This window comes from Chinchilla lanigera, unplaced genomic scaffold, assembly GCF_000276665.1.
Source record: "Chinchilla lanigera isolate Chin_1 unplaced genomic scaffold, ChiLan1.0 scaffold00024, whole genome shotgun sequence".
Classification (NCBI taxonomy): domain Eukaryota; kingdom Metazoa; phylum Chordata; class Mammalia; order Rodentia; family Chinchillidae; genus Chinchilla; species Chinchilla lanigera.
This window is the reverse complement of record NW_004955425.1, coordinates 5,642,326-5,669,078: the sequence shown is the minus strand read 5'-3', so window position 1 is coordinate 5,669,078 and position 26,753 is coordinate 5,642,326. Positions and strand designations below refer to the sequence as shown.

General features: G+C 36.4%; 1 protein-coding gene and 1 pseudogene across 6 annotated transcripts in view; both read right to left on the bottom strand.

The window, feature by feature from the left end:
* Positions 1-26,753, bottom strand: part of Sgms1 (sphingomyelin synthase 1) — a 311,453-nt gene that overhangs the window by 150,279 nt on the left and 134,421 nt on the right. The window lies entirely within an intron of this gene.
* Positions 14,382-15,724, bottom strand: LOC102030648 (annotated as a pseudogene).

The window sequence follows — 26,753 nt, the reverse complement described above, 5'->3', positions numbered from 1 at the left end:
CTTTGCTTGGAGAAGAACCTTTCTATCCCTCATAAGGTGCTGAAATGCCCCAGCCTGTTTTTCAGCTTTGGGGACTACAAGTCACAGCTGCCTACTAGAATCACCAGCAACCTACAGGCCTTCCTGCCAGCAGCTGGTCCTGGCTCTCTTCATGAAGAGCTTTCTACTACCTCAGAGGGAGGCCTTAATCTACCCTTCACTACACTGCACTCTTTCTTCTTCCAGTTAAAAGAAGGACCCAAGGAAGAAACTGCACACCATTTCCCGGTGCTTCCTCAAATCTGTCAGAATTTATAGTCAGTCATGATTCTCTTGGGTAAGCCATAAAGCTCTTCTCTCTGAGGGGCTTGGCTGGGTGTAAAAGAAAATACTAAATAAACTAATAAATAAATAATCATCTATTAAATACCTTGAGAGCTTAGCAGCTCATTAACTTGTCTCTGAAATGGACATTTAAATGGAGGAGTTTAGAAGGACAGGATACCTAGAAGAAAAAGTCAAGTCTACTAAACTGTGGGAACTAAATAAGAAATTTAGGGGAAAGAAACTCCAGAGAAATACACCATATCATACAGTTAAGGAGGCAGTTACTTTAAAGTTGATCAAGAGTAAAAGCAACTGTGGTTGAGGAAATGGTGAGATAAACTCATGGGAACAAAACAAAAGTTTAGGTAGAAGCCTAGAAACTAACTCTAGTTTGGGGTATAATATCAAAGCAAACAACTGGGCCTCTTCTCCCCGCCAGGGGTGACCAAGAGCTGAGGAAAGAAAAGGCTTTTTATCCCCTCATTCAGCAAACATTCACTATGCCAGGGGTGACACCACCGAGGTAAATAGCAACATCAACAAACACAACCACTTCCCCATTAGGGCCAAACACTAGGACTGGACGTTCTGTGTATATCATTTGAAGCCATGATACAAGGCTGTGCAACCAGCAAATACCTTTCTGGGTTCACTCAAGGGACCTAGGATACATGGATACAGAACAGGATCATTCAAACAAAAAGGGTTTTTTGTTCAAATTAAATCTGCAAATTACATTCCCCTCCCCAATGATGAATCTCAATTCCTATTGTACTTTTTTGCAGGCTGCCCACCAATCCCTGAGGTTCCTAGAAATTGAACAGAGAAAAATCACAAAATCAGAACACAATTTTTTAACATCACAGTCTTTTTATTAAGAGACCTTACCTCCCCTTAATGGAAGCAGCTTTAGTAGCTTTTAAATTCCTATCCATGTATGTGCCAAAACAACCTTTCTCTAAGGCATTTAATCACAGCTTCTGGAGGGCAAAAGCCATGCTATCTGTGCTTATACTGTGCCAGACTTTGGTAAGCACTCAGGGAGAAAACAACATATTTCTGTTACCAGTTAAATCAAATCCAGCTTCTCAGTACACCAGCACAACCTGCCCTCACCTTCCACGTTAAGTCATTATTTTTGGCACTGAACTAGTAGCTATCTCAGGAGATGTATTTGCTATGGGTTTCCCCTTCTGCAGTTCCTCATAATATCCTCTCCATCCTGTTTCCCACCCTGTTAATCCACACACATTACCTGGCTTAGGAAGAGCAATGAAAGCAGATTCACAAAGATGGAAGGACTACACAAATAATCTTTTCTGACTTAATAAAATTTTATTCTCAAAATACTGCATGTATACCCAAAAAGTTTTGGCTTGGTAAGTAATTATCATGACATCACATTTGAATATAATTTAGCTTCCATTTTATAGACTTACTCTGCTATTAAAATTTTTTTTAACCAAAATAGGATTAAAAACTATTAATCATTTTAAAGAACAGTTTTTTATACTATGTCTAATCTACTGTAGTCAGTGTAGCCTCCACTCAAACAGTAACACTAACTCAGGAAGCCCACAGCATAAGTTACCTCATTTCCCAAACATGATCTGCACGGTTCAGTAATTTAATAGCTACTTTAAAAGCCAATTTAAGTGTCTTGATTTTTTGAGTCTGGATTCTCTTCAGATATGGAGAAGAATAGGTGTTTACTGGAAATTAAAGAAACTTGTAGAACAATGAATACTTTCTAATTTAAAATACTTCAAAAGAAAATTCAGCATGAATCATCAAAACAAGTTATCATAATAAACTTTGCAAGTCACAGCAGCTATGTTTTGTTTCTAAGAAGCAAAATTTAGAAAATATACGATAGAACAATAAGAAACTCCAAGTTTACCCAACATAAAAATAAGAGATATGATCAAAACATACAGTGAATAGTGTTTAAATTTTCAAAAGTTTTAAATGATTATAGTAAAAGACATATTGCCCTCATCTTCCTCAAACTGCCCTTGACACACATGCACACTCTGAACACACTGTCCCGTCAATGTTGCTGCTTTCTGAAGCAGTTTTGGAAGTCCTCTTTTGTGTCTTTTCCTGGCTGCCTTAATGTCCGGAATTGGTTCAAAACGTTTATAGCGATTTCTATCAAATGAAAACACTAAAATGTGTTCTCACCCACTTTTTTCACTGGTCCTGGCATCCTGTGACTTTTGGCTCTTCTTCAAAGTCAAACTGTCCCTGAAAGTTAACATTTTGAACCAATTCAAGACATCCAGATGGTTATGACAGCACAACTGAAGACAGTGCTAAAAGAGGACTTCTAATACCTACTTGGGGTGCATGCCTGCAATCCCAGCACCCAGCAGGCTGAGGCAGGAGGATCACCTCAAAGTTTAAGGCCATTCAGGGCTACATAGTGAGTCCCAAAAGAAAAATAAAAAGAAAGAGGATCCAGAACTGCTCCAGGAAGTGGCAAGAACAAGATAAGTGTGTTTGAAGTGAGGGCGAGTGTTTTGAGAGAGGTTAATGGCACTGTGTGCTTACTATAATAAATTTTTAAAATTTAAGCATTCATTGTGTTTTTTGACCATATCGTCTGGATTAGAATATAAAATCCAAGGGCTGGAGATGTAGCTCAGGGGTAAAACACTTGTCTAACATGAGCAAAGCCCAGAATTCAATCCACAATATAACCAAAAAATCTTTTAAACAGTGAGTCAGATTAAGGAAAATATTTTTAACTAAAAATAAACTAATTTATTCAAACTACATTTACAGTATGACTATTTCCAGATATCTCTTTACCACTCCTGGAGTACTCTGCCATACCCTCATTCCCTGTGGCCTTTAACTGCTCTTTCCGTATCACCTGATGCAAATCCATACATACAGCCTCGCTGACTGAAAAACCAAACGCAAGAAACTAAAGAAAGCTGCCAGTAAGGTGTCTGGGTGGAAGGTCAAGAAGGCCAAGTCAGCCATAGAAAGCAAGAAATGGACTGTAACAGCTCATAACCTGGGCTTCATCCTTACCTCCTACCTTCTCTACAGTGAAATTCATTTGGCTTTTGCAATCAAAACAAAAAGCAACAAAGCTTATGACAGCAACCTAAGTTAAATTTTTATTAAGTCACTATGGACATGTTTAGTTATAACTATCTTTTTTTTAACTAACTGGAGGAAACAGCTTATATATCAGTAAGAAACCTGAGGTCAAGTTTTTTTTAAAAAATGTGTTTTTTTTTTATTTATCAATCTGTCTCCTTTGGACTTCAAGTTTCTTATTATAAGTCAGTTTATGAGAAGCTCTCCAAATTCTTTTCTATAGTTCAAAATCTCAGCACAGGAAGTCTCTGATGTATTAGTACCTCCCTCTCAGACAAAGGAGAACAAAGTTTTTTAAGCAGTGCAGGAAAACATTCTCCACAACACAGGCTAGTCCATGTAAAATTCTCATTCTATTCATAATTAGAACAAGTTCTCCTATCAAAATTCTTAAAATGAGTCAGGTTCTACACTATCTCATTTTAATTTTATGTGCATAGGATAACCAGAATTTCTCATACTGCTTGATTGCTCCATTTTTCATTAAAAACAGTTTTACTCAGTGTTTTGCTTCTTCCATCATTCAAAGAAACTAAGAAACAGAGAGACTGTTACTCAGAGAAAATGTTGAGGTCAGAAATAATGCTGTAACCTTAACCACAATACTTTCAACACTCTACTCTGCAAAATGAGGGCATGGTAAGCACCTGTCCTGAGTATTCTTCTTATTCAGGTTTTTAAGATAAATTAAGAGTATTTATCTCAAATCTAAAACTTTAACTAGTTAATGAATGAAACTTGTCGAAAAGTGTTTAAAATTTCAAAGGATGTGGGGAAAAACTGTCCAAGACTAGTAGATGTGGTAGACGTTAGCTAAAGGAGCTTCTGGGGATTTTCTGAATCAGTGGGGCTAAGAATCTTTGACTGGCTTTCTGTTTCCTACCAACAGTTTCAAATAACATGTGCCCCTAGCAATGTAAATAAATTTTGTCCAGTAGAGATACCTGGAAGAAAAGATAACCCTAAATATTACATTTTCTCATGCTACTTTGTTAGCTATTCATAGTTTCAATATGCTCGGTTTTTTTCCTAGATCTTTAAATTCCCTATTAACTAAATTAAATAAAATCTTTGGTGTATGTTCTTTTCATATCTACATGCAACTTTTAGAAAATTTTTTGAAAATTATTCTTTAGTAATGATTGCCCATATTTAAATTCACCCCATTCAAACACCTAGAAAAGTATTTACTGGAGTTATAGCAAATGTATAAATATATAACCCATCAGGCTAATAATATCTGGTTCATGTTATCTGGAAGCCAAATCCTTGCAAAACACAGTGAGAAGAGTGATAATAAACAGATGGCAGTGACATACACAGCAAAGCAAGTTTTGGTCTCAGTCTGCTATATGCCCCAGTGAGTAACAACTTATGTACAGTCTTAAACTCCAACATACAGATGTATACAACACATGTGCTTCTTAATGAATACAATGTAAATATTCATAAAATTCAAATAAACGTATGCAGAAGGTGGTAGGTGAGTGCATGTTACATGCATAAAAACATATCTTAAAATATGCTCAGACCCATGCCATAAAGACAACTGGACCCCAGAACATGAAGCAAGTCCCCTTATTACAAAAACAATAATAATCTTGACTCAATGTGATGCCCTTGTCCTTAGTTTCCCGAACTAAATAGCTATATATCTGAACAAAGCAAACCACATATTTACAGGAAAAACGTCCAAATCCTTCAAAAGTTTGAGCCTTAACAAAAATATGGGCTTCTGATTCCCTCCAGGAACCTTGGTAAGACTTCTTTTAGAAGAAGTACTAGTTCTATGGACATTAAGGCAAGATGGGGACAAACAATTTCTCTTTACAGAAACACTGAGTAAGAGGTCAGCTATATCACTCATTTTTCCACATAAGAACATCCATCAACTGAAAATCAATATAGGAGTTTCTTAACGAATAAAAACACATTTACACAAAGCATTTACACAGTAGCAATCAGAAACATTTTTGCAAATAACAAGTCCCCTACTAAAATTTAAAGTGGGGATTGATTGATTGATTTATTTATTTATAAAAATATGATTTAAACAGTAATTTTCAAGGCTACAATAACCTGTTCAATTAAACAATTCCAAGCTTTATGCATATGTAAAACTAGTCAGGTGCAACTTTACTTAGGTAAACATTTAATATTATCCTTTGCTGACTGGCTCAGGAACCACTTAGACCACTAAGATCCCCTCCTCTTCTTCCTCCTCTTCAATTTTCATGCTTTCCAACCATCTAACATCCCCCACCCCCACTTCAGTCTAAGAGTCCATCTAGGGTAGTCACAGGCAGGGACAAAGAGTGCCTCATCAACTCAAGTATAGTGGCACATGCCTATAATCTCAGCTCTATGGGAGGCTGAGGCAGGATGATCTCAAATTCATTAGGGACTTAACAAGATCTTGTCTCAAAATAAAAAATAAAAAGGGCCGTAGGGCTCAGTGCAAAGGCCCTGGTTTCAATGCCCAGTACAAAACCAAACCAAACCAAACCAAACCAAGCCAAACCCCACTAGCTAGAAGAATTGGAAGATATGAAGAAAGAACTGCCCAAGAATCCTTCATCTACTCAGTTATTGCCCTAATATCGTGTATCTCCATGGTTGAGGAAATAATAACCATGGGGTACAAAGCATTATGACCCTTAGGTGGCTCCCATTAAAGCAAAAGTCTTCAAATGCCTCAGTTACGCAACACTGTATTTGGAGAAACAACTGTGCAGGTAGTAAAAAAGCAACTATCTGATATGAATTTTTAACTCTCTATTGTTTGAAGACTATTTAGAAAATAAAGATGCTCATAGCCAAGGAAAGTTACAAATAACCTTAGGCCTCAGTAAGAAGCATGCATGACTCTGATTTCTTTCCAGTCTTTTAGTATACCCCTGGAAGAGGGTCTTTAATTTGCAGATGTATAGCTCAAGCACCAAGAACCATGTTGGGCATATAAGTGCTAAATAAATGCTTGATTACTTTCTGTGTAATTTCTGTACTCTTGTTTACATACTTCCATATATTTTTTAAATTTTTAATTTTTCTATCTTTTACTTTTTGCATATTTCTTATTTTACAAGTTCTTGTTCTATAAATTTATAAATTTATTTTGGAACTTTAGGACTCTATATATACGGCTTCATTTTTTTTTTTTCACGATATACTACGTGGACATATCTCTAGGCTATTAAATTGAATATTCTACATTTTTACCCCTGCCATCACCTTTTTCTCCTGAGAGCTGACTGGCTCACTGATTTGTGGCGAGTTGGGGTAGTTATTTTTCCTATAAGAGTTACTCAGGTTCACTATAGAACTTTCAAAATCATGGTTGGCTTTTAACAAATTAAAGGCATATATGCACATAGCTTTCTAAGCTGTTTCTACCAAGAGAATATCCTGAACCTTTTGCTATCTCCTTAAATAACTACATTTTTAGCATGTTTCCTGATTTTTTTCAACCAAGAATCCCACAATACATTTTGTAAACAGTGTTCATGAGTTGAAGTTACAATTAAAAATGTCAACTGTTGTAATACACCCCAGTTGTGGGTATAGACAATACATACACAAGTCAAAATGTACAACTTTAGGAGATGCCCTAAATCTGCTGTGTTTGCTTTATTTAACAACTTCCCTAATATCAGACTTAGAAATCAGTGGTCTCTCCCTTATGACAGTAAAAGAGAAACAAAATAGCTAGTTTAGATACAGAGTAAGTTAATAAATCAAACTATCCCTAATAACATTCCCATTCTTCAAACAAGAATAAAAAGGAGAAGGAGGAGAATTACTTTCCTGTTATTTTAACCCAGGTGACTTCAAAAAAATCTTTATGAGTTTCTGAACCACTAATGAAAGGTCTATTTCATCAGCTTCAATGAACTTCTTTCCCTGTCACTAAGACATTCATATCCCTCAACACCTTCAAATCTGTATAAAGGGATTTGGTTTATTCTGATACTAGCAAATTCTCTCCCATCATTCATCAGAAGACATTTCTGCACTGATAGTAACTTCCTCAAGCTCTGTAGATGTTTCATTTGGTTTGGTTTGGTTTGGTTTTTGTTTTTTGAGACAGGGTCTCATTATGTAGTTCAGGCTCATCCTGAACTCACTATGCAGCGCAGGCTGGCCTTGAACTCCTGACGATTCTCTTGCCTCAGCATCCAGAGTGCTGGGATTACAGGCATGTACAACACCCAACCAGCTATGTGGCTTAAATGATTAACCATGAGCCAAAATTTATCCCCAGAAATTCCATGAGATTAAAGAGGTTTTCTAAAAAGACATTATCATTCAGTGAACTTCCCTGGAGAATGAATCAACTTCTTCATTAAATTTATTCCCCCAAAACACATTTCATATTCAATAGGCACAATATTAAACAAATGAGGCTTATATTGTTAGCCAAAAAGAAGGTAGGTTTACCAAAACTAACTTCTAATCCTGCTCCTATCAAGTGGAAATGAAAGTTGCTCAGTTATCTAAGAGAATATAAGCAAGTAACTTGTTTAAATTATCTTTAACTAAAGGTACAAAAAGGGTATGGAAACTATCAGCACCATAAACAACAGCCCATTCAACAAACTTTCTGAAACACACAGCTGTTCTCAAATGGCAACATTTTTCATTCACCAAATATCCTTAGGGATAAGGATGTAGCTTGAGGTGATCCCCAATACTGCAGAAAGCTATTCAGGAGGCTGAGGCAGGAGATCACAAGTTGGAGGACAGCGTGGACAACTTAGTGGGACTGCCTCAAAAAGGACTGAGGACATAGCTCAACGCTCCCTGATTTAATGCTCAATACTATGAACAAAAAATAAATTAATTAATTTTTAAAAAATCATTCCCTCCATGGGAACCCTCAGGATTAGAACATGTAACATTATTCAATCCACCCTAACCTACTTAAATTCTGGGGGAGACTGATTCCCAAACATCTGCTAGGATAAAGGGGACAAGTCACAAGTAGACAACCAATTTTGACAGCATTATAAAGCTGCTTAAGACTATGTTTGAAATACCTTTTTAAAAATAGTCACAAACTTGTTATGAAGCTTCATGATGTGCTGTTTCAACTCAACTACACTACCCTCCAAATGTCTCCCTCTAAAAGGTCAAAATCACTCACTAGAAAATAAACATGAACCAGTCAAATACGGACATTTGCCTGAAGGAAACTGGTAAAGCTAAGAAATGATTCCAGCCTTGGGCTCAGAGATAGAGGCTCAGTCCAGTCAAGTACCAACTCAATTTTCTTTGAAAAGGTCTTGGTACTCTCTGGGCCTTGAAAGAGTGGGTTAAATCTATAAAATAGAGTTGGTGAGATGTTGTATCTCATCTGTGAGTCTGGATTAAAATGATTTCATTTATAATCTATTTCAAATTAGGAGTAAGAGTTGGGTTAATTACTACTGATTTTAAAATTACTACAGGAAGCAATATAGCATGTTAAGAGACAAGCTTTGATATTAAGAAATGTAAGTATGACACCTACCAGAGATGATTAAAACTCCAAGGTGGCATTTCTAGATGACACAATCAGTGCCTTCCTGGCATGTAGTGGATAGGGTCCAGGGAAATAAACATCCTGAAATGTGTGGGACAGACCCACAGAGGGCCTCCTTTAAGTAACATCTGTGAGCAAACCTGAACAATCTGGGCTTTGGACCCAATGGCTTCTCATTTGCTGTATAACCTTTAATGATCTGTGATTAAGTCATTTAATTCTGAGTTTCAAGTTCCTCAATGGAAAAACAGGAATAAAATTACAGACCTCAAAGAAGTATTGTGGAGATTAATGTATAAGGACACAGTGTGGGCTTTGGACCAAATCCTGGCTCTATGACCTAACAAGCATGGGCCCTTGTGTGGTCAGCTGCACGTTTCCAGATGCCTTTATCAGGCAATAAAATTTCAAGCAATTTGATGTGTAGTGGCAAAATACATGGTAGTGTTACTATTGTATATGCCTCACTATAAGCTCTGAACTACGTGGCCCACCCCAGGCTGATGCTGAGGCTCCCCTGGGCCCCACGCTGAACAGGAAGGACCCAGAAACCATGCATCCTGCTCCCAGCTGACATCACCCTTGCTCCTAAGTTCTCCATAGCACAGGACAACAGAGGTGACAAAAAACATTCTGACCTGATTGAAGAAGAGACTAACCCAGGAGAGGAGTTTCGTTCAGGACTGAACTGATATCCCACTACAGAGATGGGAAGAGACAGACCTGGGAGCCAGCCTTGGAGAGGGATCTCCTGGGGTCCTCTGGAAGTCTTGGCTCAGACCACGAAGCTCATGAGGACTTTTCTGCTGCTGAAGGTCAGGTCTGGAGGATGTAATTGTCAGAGGGGGCTTGAATGAAGAAAGCAAAACTTAGTCTAGAGGTATGTGTGAGTCTGCCACTGCTGCCGACATCCAGTAGGAATAGGTGGTCTGAATGATGATAGGTCAGTAAAAGGGTGGCTTTACTGTCTTCACTAAAACCACAGCCCATGAGTGTTTACTAGAGTTTGTCACTATCCAGTTGCCAGTTGATGCTACTGTTGTCACCGAATTTACTACTGTAACCAAGGTAACATAACAGTGACTAATAAATTGAGAGGGGAGCTAAAGAAAAAGATGCAAAACATGAATGTCCACCATACAAAAGAATGGGAGTCCATAAAAAAGTTCCAAACAGAAATCCAGGTGATGGAAAACACAACTGAAAGTATGGGTAGCAGAAGCAACCAATGTGAAAAAAGAGTGTCAGACCTACAGGACAGGACTGTGGTCAATGATCATTTAATGAGAGCTACCTTAAAAACAAGGGAACATGAAAAAGGATTCAGCATCTCCAAGATGACTCAGAGAACTAAGACTAATTGGAATTAGTAAATAATTAGAAGACAACACAAAAGACATTAAAAAAAGTGTTTACACAAGTAATATCAGAAAGTTTCCAGATGTGATAAAAGACTTTAACATACAGATAAGTGAGGCCTCTAGAACCTTAAATAATCTGAAAGGTACAATAGATATTATGAAAGGGAAAAGAAACTGCTCCAATAGGAAGGAGCAACTGGGATGAAGGAGGGGAGAGGAAAAAGAAAGAAGGAAGAGGGAAAAAATATGTATGTGTGTGTATATATATATATTATATATATATATAATATATATACACATACAGACGATAGCTAGGATAATCGTACTACTAATACCTGTTGGTTTAGTGAAAGGAGCTGTTAATGTGTAATTGTTTGATCAATCTTGCATGCCTATATCTGGTTATATGTGCAACCATTTTGAAGACGACATTATGTAATATAACAACCACTGTTAATATCCTATCACCATGTTTTGAAATTCTGCATCATTTTTATTGCTCTCTATGCTGTTTTTGTTATGTATTTGTTTTTGTTATTTTTGGTTTTTTAAATAAAAAACAAAATTTATATGTATATATAAGGATAGCTGGAATAGATGTATTGCTGATGTCTGTGGTTTATTGAGAGGATCAGTCAATGCTTAAAATTTTCTTTTTTCTTGACCAATTTTGCACACTTGAATTTGGTAATCAGAATGACTGATCTGAAAACAATATGCAGTAGAAGAACCATTGTTGAATTCCTACCATCTTGTATGGTGAAGCTCTGCATCATTTCAAATGTTTGTTTGGTTTTTTTAACTGTTACTATCTTTGATTGTTTGATCAATCTAGTGGACTGAGCAACTTCATTGAAGATAGCAGTATGTAATACAGCAACCACTGTAAATTTCTATCATTTTTTTTTGAGGTCATGTATCTTTTGTGTTGTTTTGATTTTGCCTTCATTGTTGTTTTGTCGGTTTTTTAATTTTTAAAATAAAACTTAGAACCTTAAATAGCTGTAATCAGAAAAAATAAACCACTCCATGCCACATAATAATTAAAATGCCAGAAATACAGAACAGAATTTAAAAGCTGCTAGAAAAAAAAAAAAAATCAATGAATCTATGAAAGAGAATTCATCAGAATCAAACACAACACAAACCTTAAAAGCAAGGACAGCAATGATGAAGTGCTTGAAGCTCTAAAAGAGAACAACTTCCAATTCAGACTATTACATTTTGCAAAATTAACTTTCAAATTTGATGGAGAAATAAATATTTCCTTAATTAAAAAAATAATCCAGATAAGTTCATGACCACCAAACCAATACTCCAAAAAATTCTCAAGGATATCCTAGGAGATAATGAAGCTAACAATGCCAAAAGGCCAAACAAAATGAATACAAAAGGTAGAACAGTAGCAATTAAGTACAACGGAAAGTAAGCAAAACAACAACAGGAAGTTACTACAGTGACAGGCATAAGTCAATGCCTATCAATTAAAACTATCAATGTAAATGGACTCAACTTCCCAATCAAAAGACATGGACTAGTAGAATGCATCTGTATGTATATACAGGATAGTTAACATGGTTGTTCTGTCTTCTATTTCTATGCTGAAAGAAACTGTCAATGAGTCTTTGGTTGATCAGTATTGTATTTTTATATCTGTTTTCATGAGAAGCCACTTTGAAGATATCAATATGTAATACAACAACCATTGTTAATTCCCTACCACTTTGTTTGTAACTCTGTGTTGTCTGTACTGTTCTTTTGCTATGTTGTAAAATGTTGTCTGTCTGTTAAAAAAAAAAAAAAGAAAGAAACAAAATACAATGGCATGCTATATGGAAGAAGCACATTTAACACAAACTAAATTTAGAGACTAAAAATCAAAGGATGGAAAACAATACTCCATGCAAAGGGAACCCTAAAACAAGCAGGAATAGGTATCTTATTTTCTGACAAAATGTATTTCAAACCTAAGCTGATCAAAAGAGGCAAAGGAGGATATTACGTATTGGTTAATAAAACTATTCAACAGAAAGAAGCAATAATTATAAACATATATGCACCAATGTCTTTTTTTTTTTTTTTCAGAATACTGATTTAATTAAAAGCTGAGAAACAACTGTAATGTGGTGTGAAAGGGCTAAATCCTCATTTACCATAGTAAAAATTCCTTAAGAGATACCATCACAATTGATACTATCACAATTGAAAAATCAAGTGGCTAGCCACATACATATATGTATTTTAAAATAACTGTGGCAAATACCACAAGATAATAAAGGAATACTTACACTGTTTGCCTTTGAGAAATGATAATCAGGGTTAGGGCAGAGGACTGCTCTTTTTCACAGTAATCTCAACACAGCTACTTGAACTTTAAACTATTCATACATATTTTTTAAATAAAAACAAATTTTAAAAGCGTTAATAGACTACTATAAACCTTCAAAAAGGGAGCTACTTGTCCTTTAGCCAGAGGCCTTTAGCTTTTTCAATAGTTCAGAAACCAAAACCAGTATGCTGAAGTATAAAAAATGGGACATGAGATACAAAATAGGTCTTTTTTTAACAAACCACACTTTTGAAAGTGACAGAGCCCATATGATGGCACTAATATAAGTGTCCTCCTCAGAAGTAGCTTGCAAGTCATTCCTCTTTTCTGCAGTAGTAGGTATTGAACCTAGAGCTTTTCTATTGAGCTGCATCCCCAGCCTTTTGTGAGGCAGAGTCTTGCTGAGTTGTTCAGGTAGGAATAAAACTTGGGATCTTTCTGCCTTAGCCTCCCAAGTGCTGGGATTAGAGGTGTGCACCACCATGCTCACTTTGCCAAGCCATTCTTTACAACTATGGGACTAGGTAGATTCTCATATGCGTTCATGCTTTGTTTGTTTGTTTGTTTGTTTTTGCCCCACAGTTGTTTTGCTTGAATGTCTTCCAATGTAAGGCTTCATGCTATCTCTTTGGGAGCAATTTTGTAAGAGTAGGCTTATAACCAAAGGACCTCTGTATCTCTCTTAAATGTGGCAAGCAGAGAAAAACTTTATGAGCTATCATTTAGATGAAGTAGAGCAACATGACTGAATTAGATAGATACAGGCAAGGGGAACAGTTAAGTTACAGTACTTCCTTAAGGTCAGGTTCCACACATTGTTCATCTATAACACAACTATCATATATAGTATCGGTTATTGTATGATACAAATCCTCAAAATCAAGAGGCTTTAAAAATGAGTCTGAGTTGCCCAAGTATTCCTCAAATAGTCATTGAGGCTTAATATGTGTCATGATATTTAGATACTTTCTCAAGCAAGCAAAGATGTCTAGCTTCCTCTGCAACTAAAAATAATTAAAATCCTCTCAAGTGATCTACCTCTTGCACTGAGGTAAAGCACCACTCCAGTGTAAGAAGCAACTGGAGAAAGATCCCAGAGAGTTATGTTCAAAAGAAGAGAAATAACAGTCTTCCCAGATATTCCAGGCAATTGTAGTCATATTACACCATTCATTGAGCAACTTCTATGAATCTATAAAAGTTTTCAAACTTTCTGGATGGTTCAACTCCTTTGATGAAGTTTATCTTGTGATCAAACTATCAGGAAAATTGTCATTTGATTAATCAGCACTCTAGTTAATCTATCTTTCTTGCTCAATTAACAATCCCTAACATTTCGGTCGGTCTTTGTGTTTGACGGCAAATCTCGCAATTCAGTACAAGAAGCTGGTCAAATCCCAATACTGACTGCCAAAAAAAGAAACACCTAATAACAAAAATATTAGAATTAATACATAAAGTGACTAGGTTCTAAAGAAACTGTCATTCTAGGTAGATTTTCGTAAAAATTTGAACAGTTAGGGAATAAAAGATATCCTTAGTGACTGGGTCAACAAACATAACAAAATACTAAAAAATTCACATCACAAGTCTAATCCAAAGGAAATGCATAGAAAAAAAAGGACAGAATTTTTAAAAATAATTTGCAAGAAAAGTTATTATTTTATCAGATCTAAAATATCTTCCTGTAGAAAATTTTAAATGGAATGACCAATTTTCTGCATAGTTTTTTGCTATAATTGATGTGAATTTGTAAGCAAAGAGGTAATATTATCATAATTTTTCTTTAAGCTTGAATACATAGAAGGGAGCAATAAAAGTTTTTCAAAAACCTCATTGACCTGAAAAATAATTTGACCTGATATTTACTGAAAGTCACTCCAGCAATCTTCAGCCCAGCTCTGTTCACCAGGTAGATTTCCAGGACAGGCCTGTATCACTTGTTCCATCCCCAACAGGCAGAAGAAGATAGTCTCTGGTAATCACCAGCATACCACCTCTTATTCTGAGCTGCTTGACTGCCATTTGGTTTCATACTCCAAAAGTATCTCCTGGGGCTGGGGATTTAGCTCAGCGGCAAAAGCGCCTGCCTGGCAAGCGCAAGGTCGTGAGTTCGGTTCCCGGTACCGGAGAAAAACAAAAAAACAAAAGTATCTCCTTTGTGAATAGTCATCTCCAGCAGGGCCAGGAGGAGGGATATGGCCTCTCTGATAAACATTCTAAGTTTGTGAAAATTTTCTGACTGATTGTTGCCAGTTCTGAGTCTGGTTATGAAAACGCTGGAAAGGGGGTGGATTGTGTAGCTTATACCTTGGTCCACGGTTAACAGACTTGGTATTGCTGTGGACTGGTTCCACAGAGTCTTCAAAACCACTTGATCTGGATACACTGAAATTCCAGTTCTTCCTGACAAGACCATTCTGAAGTTCTTCAACATAGTTTTGTTCTTTCTATGCAACGTCCTTGGCACCTATTGAATAATTCAACTGCATCATCTGGCCTCATGCCTTCTACATCAATCAAATATCTGCAGATGAGGTAGCCAGTTCTGTTTAAACCATAGGACAGTGGTCACCAATAAGTTTGTCATTATCTTTATTTTCTTTCAAAATTTATTAACAGCACACTTGAATTTAAAAATAGTGCCATCATTAGGCACCTGATGCCCAACTGTAAAAATTTTTAAATAACAAATAGTTTCTGGCAAATCCTCTGGCTTGTAATAGCGCTGAGTATATGTTAAATCAATCATCAGTCCAAGCTCTTCATTTTGCTCTTGGATTTTGTTAAAAAGATCTAAAAGAGAAAAGCGTTTGTCTAAGGCAAGATTCACTTCAAAATTCTTTTGCAAAGGTACTTTGAAAGCAATGAAACGAGTCCCAGGCATCTGCTGTCGAACCGGGAGATAGTCCTTCCACCTTTCTGGGATGCAGTTTCCACCTTTCTTTTTGGCTGAAGGAAGCCCAGGAAAGTCTCATCCGCGGTCCCAGCCACTGCAGGCGTGAGACCATTGGCTCATGTGGGTCTCGAAAAGCTGCCCTCCGGACACCAAGCAACTCAGAGCCGTGGTTCCGGCAGCACCCTCCGTACCAAAACAGCGATTCAAAGAGCCCGATGCCTGGCTACTGCCACACCAATGTCTTAATAAACAAATTCTAATAGATATAAAATATCAGATAAACAACACTACAATTATAGTAGAGTATCTCAATACCTCACTATCAAAAATAGATCAACAACAAAAAAATCAGTGACAAAATACTAGAGTTGACCCAAACCTTCAAACAAATGACTTCAATACATATACATAGAGTATTAGAGTGTTCCATCCAACAACAGAATATACATTCTTGTCAGCCCCTAGCGGTAATTTCTCCAAAAGAGACAGTATACTAGCTAATAAAGCATGCCTAAATAAACGCCAAAGATTCAAAATTTTACCATGCATATTACTGGATCATAGCAAAAGAAACCACAGAAACTGTGCAAACGTCTAGAAATTAAATAACACACTCTTCAATAATCAATAATGAAACTAAGGAAGAAAGAAGACAGCTCCTAGAATTAAATGATAATGCCAGCACAATATACCAGAACTTACGGCATACAATGAAAGCAGTCCTGTGAGGAAAGCTTATAGCAGTGAATGACCACATCAGACAAACAAAACAGGACCAAATAAATAACAATGATGCATCTCAGGGTCATAGAAAAACAAAAACAATGCAAATTCAGACCTTGTACAAGGAAGGGAATTATAAAGATCAGAGCAGAAATTAATAATACAGAGGCTAAGAAAACAAACAGATAAAACAGCATAGAGAGCAATAAAAATGATACAGAATTTCAAAACATGGTGATAGAATATTAACAATGATTGTTATATTACATAAAGTCATCTCAAAATGGCTGCACATACAAAGAATAATTGAAGAGTTGGTTCTTTGGTAGAATAAAATAGAACTTTTAGCCTATCTGACCAAAAAAGAAGGAAAGAAAAGACACAAATTAAAGCAATTAAAGATGAAAAAGGGGAAATAACAACAGACATTGCCAAAATCCAGTAGCAACTTCACAAATATATATGCCAAACAACTGAATAATGCAGAAGTAGAGATTCATACATGCATATGAATTGCCAAAATTGAACTTAAAAATCTTGAATAATCCAGCAACAGGCAATGAATCTGAAGCAGTTAAAAAAAAAACAACACTACCAACAGAACCTGATGGATCCATAGCCAAATCCTACAAGAATTTCAGGGAAGATCTAACATCAATATTCCTCAATGTTTTTAATGAAATTGAGAAGTCAGGAGTACTTCCAAAACAATTTTTTGAAGCTAACATTATCCTGATCACAAAACCAAAAGAGGAATCAATCAAAAAAAGACAACTACAGGCAGTTTCTCTAATGAAGACAGATGTAAAGATCCTTAACAAGATACTGGCAAACACAATGCAACCAGTCATCAAAAATCTCACATAACATGACCAAGTAGGATTCATCCCAGGGATACAAGGATGGTTCACCATTACAAATCAATAAATTTAATTTCCCATATAAACATAAGCAACAAAAATTACATAATCAGGTGGTAGCACACACCTATAATCCTAACACTTGCGGGTGAGGCAAGGGGATCACCTTGCAAGTTTGAGGGCAGCCTGGGCTACAAAGTGAGTTCAAGACCAGTCTGAACTGCACAGCTAGATCTTGTTGCCAAAAAAAAAAAAAAAAAACCACAACTTAAAGACTAGGTATAGAAGTTATTGCCAACATCATATTAAATGGGGAAAAAAGCCTCCCCTCTAAAATCAGAAAGTCTGTTACCACTCCTCCTGTTCAGCACAGCCCTCAAAACATTAGCCAGAGTAAATAGGCAAGAGAAATAAATAAAAGGGATACATATAGGAAAAGACAAAGCCAAAATATCATTATTTGCAGATGACATAATCATTTACTTACAAGATCCAAAAGACTCCACCAAAAGACTCCTAGAATTGGTAACTAAATTCTGTAGTGTGGCAGGATACAAAATAAACACACAAAAATCAATAGCATTCCTATACACTAATAATGAACTCACTGAAAAAGAAATTAGGAAAACAATACCATTAATATATAGCATCAAAAAATTTAAATACTTAGGTATTAATCTACCTAGGAAAGTGAACAACCTGTATAATGAAAATTACATCACTCTGAAGAAAGAAATTGAGGAGGACATCAGAAAATGGAAAGATATCCTGTTTATCGATAGGCAAAACCAAAATAATCAAAATGGCTGTATTTCCAAAACTGATTTATAGATTTAATGCAAGCCCAGGAAAAATACCAATGTCATTTTTCACAAAGCTAGAGAAAACAACCCTAAAATGTATATGGAACCAGAAAAGACCCTGAATAGTAAAAGTAAAGTAGGTGGCATCCCAATCCCACCTTGAAGGTACACTATAAAGCTACAATGATTAAGCATGGTACTGGCACAAAAATAGGTATGTGGATCAATGGAAGAGACTGGAAGAAACAGAAACAACCCTAGGCATGTACAGCTATTTGATCTTTGACAAACGAGCAAAAATCATACACAGAAGATAGCCTCTTTAATAAATGGTGCTAGGAAAATAGGATAGCCACATGCAGCAGATTGAGTCTAGACTCATGTATCCCCCTATGCACTAAACTAAAATCAAAATAGATCAAGGTCTAAATGTTAAAACAGAAATATTTAATCTTCTGGAAGATAAAATAGGTATAACTCTTGAAAATATAGGCATAGTCAAGGACTTTCTGAACAGAAACCCAATGACATAAGAAATAATACCAAGAGTAAACAAATGAGATCATATCATATCAAAAAGCTTCTGCACAGCAAAGGAAACAACCAAGTAAAATGACAGTAGACAGAATGGGACAAATTTTTTTCCAGCTATTCCACCGAGGATTAACATCAAGAATATATAAAGAACTTTAAAAAATTAGACTCCTAAAATAAAAGATACAATCAAAAAATGGGCAACCAAAATGAATAGACACTTCTCAGAGGAAGTACAAATGGCCAATAAATAGATGAAAAAGTTGCTCATCATCACTGACCATCAGAGAAATGCAAATTAAAACTATACTAAGATATCATCTTACCCTAGAAAGAACAGCTATCATCAAAAAAATCTAAAAATAACAAACGCTGGCAAGGATGTGGGGAAAAAGGAATTCTTCTACACTGCTGGTAGAAACATGAACTAGTACAACCACTAGGAAAGCCAGTGTGGAGATTCCTCAAAAAACTAAAAGTAGAAATTCTATTTGACTCTGCTATCCCCTTAAGGTATCTTCCCAAAACAGTTAAAATCATCGTATTACAGGGACATATGCACACCTGTGCTTTGTATCAGCATGATTTATAATAGCTAGATCTTATAAACAGTGTGTATGTCCATCAATAGATAAATGGATAGAGCAAATGTGGTATTTATACACAATGGAGTACTATGTTGCCATATAGAAAGATAAATTTGAGGCATTCAGAAAGCATTTGAGCATTCAAATATTTCCCAAATTATATAATTTCAAATATATATATGCTAATTTGTTTTATTTATACTACTAGTTTATCTTAGTTCACTGAAAAGGAAGTTTTACTTTTTCTGTTTCTTCTTTGTAAGAATTGTTTGGTCTATCTCTTATACTGAGTAACTACTCTGAAGATAATGACACACAGTGTACTAATTTTTGTTGGTCTTATTTTTATTATGAAATTTTGTTTTATTTTTTCATAAAATTAAAAAATCTAAAAAATAATAATGGATGTTCCCACTCCATGGCCTCTCCAAACCACATTATGTAGCCTAGATATCACTTTCCGAAGCTTAGTAACTATTCCCATCTCAAATAAACTGAAAAGAACAATATGTAAACAGGAGTGAAGTTTATTCATTAGTGATATTAACTGACATTTTAACAAACTGTATTTCAAAAGAAATCTGGAAGCTGATGTTTATAAAAACGCACTACAGTGACTGATGAATGAGTTCCATTCTGAGAGAACATTCTTACGTCAGATTCATTTGTAATTCAACAAAGTGAGTCTTATATAAACTCTTACACAGTACACCTGTGAAAGCTTGCAACCCAAATGTATGTAAGTTGGGGACTTACTGTAATAGAATCAACTAATGCGGTACAGTACACACAGAGGATTCCAGGTGTGCCCAACAATATAATTAATAGTCTAGAGGATTAAACAGCAACACCCTCCTTCTAAACTCCATGTTAAATGCTGACATATCTATGCCAAGAACAACCATATCCACAGCCAGTTTCTGTAAACATCCTTAGAGCCTCCCACTACAATGACACTTTGGAAAGAACTTATGTTTGCAGAAATATATTGAAAATCCTAAGAAATTTAAGGCCCCCATTACCAGATTAGTTCACACACAGGAACCTAGGGGAAAATGTCTCATGAACAAGTGACACACATTACAGGTGAAAAATAAAGCAACATAGTACATTAGCTACAAGCAGCTACAGATTCTCTGAGGTGCACAGCTTCCCACTAATAGACACTTAGCCCTCATTTCAAGGATCACAAAGTTCCTCGTGCAGTAAAGTGAATGGTCCCCATGCTTATCCTGGATACCTAGAAGTTCCTGAATTTCCATGGGGTAGCTCAGGGATCTGAATCCAGACTGTGATGTGTCTGTTGGGGGTAGAGGGGGTTACTGATTAAATTATACCTCCATGACATAAAATTTAGTTTAAATACCTTAATTTTAGGAGAAAAATATTTAAATAGAATGTGATGTATTTAATCAGCACTTTTCCATGAACAAAAACTGGATAGAAAACTTGTCAAGCTAACCTCTATTAGATGACTGATCACTTATGCAACAGACATTCAAATCCAGCTTCACAACACCCAGTGTACTAAGTTGTTCAAAATTTTTAAATACAAACATATTTTGAGAGAGAACTGTATTCTAAGATATCCTGAGGCAGAGTGAAGTAATCAGTATAAGAATATCCCTCTCAATAATGTATATAAAGGCTTTAAGTCTAAATAGGGGCTGGTTAAGAAAATCCTGGTCATTTCATACATTAATTTTTGCTGCCACGAAAACAAATGATAGACATTTCTATGGGCTGATAATAAAATCACCTCCAGTAAGACTTATAAAAGGAAAAGAGCAAAGTTTGAAATACTATGTATATTATACACAAACCACATTTGGATCTGCACAAAACATTTATGGAAGAGTATGTTGGAAAACTGAAACTTCCTCTGGGGAACAGAGGAAAGAACTGGGTAAAAGGGAGGCTTTTCAATTTATATATCCTACATTACTTAGGGAACTTAAAGGCTATGTTTATGTATTTTATTTTTAATTTAAAAACAACAATTTCTCTTTAATAAAAGAGCAAGTGTTCCCTACCTGTCAGTTTTCCTTTACTGCAGAATCTAATGTATGACATGACAAGCACACTGCAGGCATACACTGCAAATGCTTGCTTCTCTGCAACCACCTTTCCTAAATTTATGTAAATCAGGAAAACATTTGGAAGTGAGCTTGTAGGAATCAGGCCTACAAAACATTTGAAAGGTCATTTTTGTAATCAAGTACAAGTAATTCTTTAAAGGCTCTAAATATCTTGTTGCCTTTAAGATTAATTAGGTCACAGTGCCAACCACACTATCTTGTATAAAGTAAACATCACAGAAAGTGCTCTGCAGGTGGACGGCTATTCTTTATACCCTAGCCAAATGCCTAGCGGCCTTGCTGAATCTGTCCACATCAGTAAATTTCAACATACAGCTGACTCACTACACAGAATCACACTGTGTCCTCTGGCACCACCCTTCCACAATGGCCATTACTCAGCCACTGTTACCACCAAACACTACCAGGAAAAGCAACAAGCAAACACTTCCGACTGACTTCCTCAACTCAGCCCATTTCAGCTATAATGCATAGCAGCTATTATATCTTAAGAAGAAACAGAAATGGCCAGCGCTACCCCAAGGCTTACCCATCCCAGGTTAAAGATAACTTCTAGGCCTCCCTATACCTCATTTCAGGCAATCATCTGGCTGTGGGATAATATAAACAGCTCCTCCCTGAGCCTGGCTACAAACCCAAATCCATTCAGCATAAATTGTGTTAACTTGGGCAAACTGCATAGCCTCTCTGATCCTAGGAAAGGTGGTCCTCATTTGCAAAATCGTGTCTGTAAGGCAAATTACTTATACATCACAGACCTCCAATGAGGATAAGGCATGTAAAGCTTTTGGTATGTGCAACCCCCCTTGCATGTCAACTGGTATCATTACCATCATCTTTAGGTCTGAACTTGTAGCAGCTTTCTTTTTGATCTCTCAAACTCCACTCTATAGTAAAAGTGACCTTAAAGGGACTAGAGTAAAATGAGTCTACTCACCCACCCCTACAAACAATGAAAAGTGACACCAGCTTCCCGCTGTCATTAGAATGAGGTCTGGAGTCCTCCGTGCAAACCTTTCCAAGTCTCATTTTAACTATTATTAACTAGAGGAGCTTTGGCTCCACTCACATCTTTCCCCCAAATTAACGTGGTCTTTGGCCAGATGCCTGAGACCCCTTTATCATACATTCACACTCACCAGTACACACAGCAAGCTAAAAAGCACGCTGTCCACTGGAATGTGAACACTCATCGATGCACTGCTGCACAGCTCAAGCATCTACAGACTACAAGTCTTTTCAGTGACTAAAATCCATACACCCCTAGAAGTGTTAACGCTCAAGGATGAGGGTGAGTGTTGCGATTATAGCCAGCTGAAAGTTGCCACGTGGTGCTGAATGGAACTAATGAGGTTCTGAAGATTAGCCAACAAGAGAGGACTGATTAAATTCTAGACCCTTCAGTTGGCCAGTTCAGACGCGATGATTCATCCCCCTACCACCCAACTCTGTGCTTGACTCAAATTCAGTACTTCTAGTTATGGGTTTTACTTTGGAAATACCTGTTAACCTATCAGAATGTGAGCCCCAAGTAATTTTTCAACCCCTTTCTTCTCAGATTGAGAACGCTGCTGCTGAAAACACTCAGAGTGAGAATATGCTGACGTCACTCTCCAAGAAAGTCCATTTCTGAGAAAAGCCCCCTCATTTTGACTTGGACAAGATGGAGAGAACACATACTTCCAGCAAGTCACAGATCAGACATATAAAACCTAAGATCTCAACGACTTCCCACCACCCTTACTTCTTTTCATATAACTCTTTCTGGATATATTAGAATAACCCAACTTATGAAACATGCCATGGAATAGAATATCTTTCATTCTCTAGAAGAGTTCATGGCCAATCCAACTTTTAACTTTTTGTTTTGTGACAAGGTCTCACTATGTAGTTTAGGCTGATCTTGAATTCACTTTGTATCACAGACTGGCCTCAAATTCACAGTAATCCTCCTGCCCCAGCCTCCCAAATGCTGGGATTACAGGTGTGTGCCACCATGCCCAGAAATTTTTTGTATTTTTAAATGTGTCAAAATAACAAATAACAAAATCTATCATCTTCGCTGTTTTAAGTCTTGGCATTCATACTGTTCTGCAACCATCAAAGCCACCATCTAGCTCCAGAACTTCATTATCCCCAAAAGAAATTCTGTACTCATTAAACAATAGCTCCTCATTCTCCTATACCAGGCCCTCAAAACCACCATACTACTTTCTGTTGCTATGAATGACTAGTCTAGCTTCTTCATAGCGGTATCTGTCCTTTTATGACTAGCTTATGTCACTTAGCATATTGTCTTCAAATTCATTCATGGTATAACCTGTGTCAAATTTTCCTTTCTACCCAGGTATGGTAGTACATACCTATAATCAGGAGGCTGAGGCAGAAGGATTGTCTTGAGTTTGAAGCCAGTCTGTGCTACAAAGTCATTTAAGGCCTGCCTGAACTACAGTCTATAGTAACACCCTGTCTCAAAAAAAAAAACAAAAATTTTTTCCCTCCTTTTAAAGAATAAATATCCTACGACATATGGAGTGTTGGTTTATCCATTCATCCTTCATAGGTTGATTCTACTTCTTATCTATCATGAGTACGCTGCCATGAGCACATGTGTGCAAATATTTCTTGCCTCAGTTCTCTGAGGTGTATGTCTGCCTCAGTTCTCTGAGGTATACTCTGCCTCAGTTCTTCCAGGTATATGTCCAGAGGTGGCATTGTTAAATCACATGGTACTTCTATTTTTAATTTCTGACAAACTGCCATACTGCTTTCTGTAGTGGCAGCACCATTTTATAGTCTCACCAATAGCACACAAAGGTTCCCAGTTTCCACATCCTTGCCAATACTTCTAAATTTTTGTTCTTTTGATTGTAGCCATCCTAATGGCAATCCTTTATTTTATAAACTTTAAAACCAGTTATTTAAATTCAACTTTTATCTCATTTATACAGTTAGCCAAGAATCTGAGAAAACCTGGTTTTCATATATGTATGGATAGTCACCTTCTGAGAAGCAATTTTAATAAGGAAGCTGAGATTTTAAAGAAGAAAAAGAGTCAGTATGGTGGCACATGCCTGTAATCTCAACACTCAGGAGACTGAGGCAGCAGAATCACTACCAGTTCAAGGACGAGCCTAAACTACAGAGTGAGATCCTGTCTCCAAAAAAAAGTAAAGTAAAATAAAAATTAAAAAAATTGGAAACAAAGCACATATTTAAGTTTGAAACGGCCAATTTTGAGGTAAAGTATCTTTCCTAAATACCAGTTTCCTCAGTTGTGAAAGGGAGTTTCAACAACCCAAACTTTAGAAGTCCTAAGATAATTAAGTAAATAAACTAAGTTTCACTTTAAAAAATGTCCTTGCAAGAACTAAAATTACAAAATTATATAAAGCACTTAGCATGGTGTCCAACACCAAATAAACACTAAAAGAATAAAAAAAAAAAAAAAAAACACCAAAAGAATGATAAGTAGTGATGAGGAGGAAAGTTTCACTAGCACTGGAATAACACTAAAAGTTAAGTCACAAAAGACCTCATGTCATTGAAGCCATAGTATCATTTTCTTTCATGAACTTTTTTACATATGTAACTATATAAAAATAAATATTATTTCCCAGTGTATGCAGAGTATCAGAAAATAAGCAATAGTAGGAGGGCATAAAATTGTATCTTTTTCAGTCTGAAAAAGTAGTAATGGGAACTTGTCATGTATTTTAAATTATAAATTAATCTAGCTATAGAGCAAAAAGGTAGAAGATATGAGACAAGACTGTTCTTCCTTTTTCTCTTGCTGAAGTTAAAAGCTAATGCCAAACAGCTACCTTCTAAACATATGGCTTAGGCTGCATTGACATAGTGCATTAAACAGAAAAGCTTGATGTGCTCAACACTGTCCCGTGTCTTTCAGTGGGAATCTGTACGTGGCTTCTTACTGAAATGTACAAAATTTGTGGGAAAGCTTAGAAATTGTTTAACTCAAATTTCTACCAAGTAACTGTTTTAGTTCTGCTTCTCGAAATTTACTAAAAATTTATAGTGAAGTATAAAATAGAAAGTCGAAGCAAAAGTTTATGAATATTTCACATATAAACACATCAAATAAATGGAAACAGATTTTAAAATAAAAACTAGGTCAAAAGATGCTAAACTGTCATCAAAACACCTCAAAGACCCTTACCTGTGTGCACATCTGTGATTTTTCTGAGCACTTTAAATTTATTAACACTTTTAATCACATAAGGCTTTTGAGTTCCATTAATATTATAACACATACTAAAATGCTTCTTAAAATTTTGATACATGGTTCAATTCACTTAGATGCCTGACAATGGCCTTAGTTTGGGTTTATTATAATGGGTTTAATCAGGAAACTGCTTCAGTAATTGTTCTCTTTAAAATTACTTTTCAATTTCCATAATTGAAGTACATAGATATATAATTTTAAATCTTTCTCTGGTGGTTCAAGATTTCATGGAGGCCAGTAGGGGATGGCGGTGCACTCCTGTAATCCCACCATTTGGGAGACTGAGGCAGAAGAATTACAAGTTTAAGGCCAGCCTGGGTAAATTAGTAAGATCTTGTCTCAAAATAAAAAGAGTTAGCGATGTAGATGAGTGCTTAGAGCACCCCTAGGTTCGATCTCCAGTATCCTTCCACCTAGGCTCAGTAAGGAATCATGGTTGGTTTTCCAAAGAAAGCTTTAACCAGTCCAAAGAAGGCTGAGTGTCCCATTATGAGTATCTATCATCATGGTTCTGAGTGATTATGGGGCCAGTCAGAAGGAACTGGGTTGAAATACTATGAATGACAAAATATACCCTAGAGACTGAGCTCCTGAAGTTAACTGCACCACTCTAAAACACAAAACAAAACAACAAAAAAATGCACATTTTCCCTAAAACTGTATTTGGCATTGCATTCTTTCTCCTCCACTCTCTGAATTTTCACTTTAAGTTGACCACCAAAAAGAAACCAACAAAAAACATCAGTGTTAACAGAGTACGTTATCAGTCAGTCCTTACTTTTCCCTCCTTTATAGTTTGTTTTGATCTGAATACCACCTCCGAGAAGCAGCCTGAGTATCCCTTCTGCTTAGAGTAACTCCACTCCGGCTAGGAATGCTGTTCAGATTCCAAGTTAGATAACAGCCAAAGAGTCTCTGAATCTCAAAACTACAACCTCCAACAAGAAAACACAGCCACATAGCTTTGGTAAAGATCCTGGACTGGACACCGAGTCTTTTAAATCCCATTGCAGATTTGCCTATATAGATTTTTCAACTTCTGACCTGCACCCTGAGGCCTGGCTCACGCCGCCCAATTCGACAAGATCCACGAAACCTGACAATCTATCCACACCAGCTACAATGATATAAGTGCCTTGGCGCTCTCTGCTCTCCCCTCTTCGTAAATCCTAGTTTCATCAGTGTCTCATCAGTGTCCTCTACAGCAGTTTTTCTCTTCCAAGCATAGGATCCAGCAAAGGATCACAAACTGCACTTGGCCATCATGTCTTTTTACTCTCTTTTGAACTGAAACAGCTCCTCAACTTTTGTTTTTCATACCATGTGTACTTCTGAAGGATATATACATGCCAGTATGTATTTACAGAATAT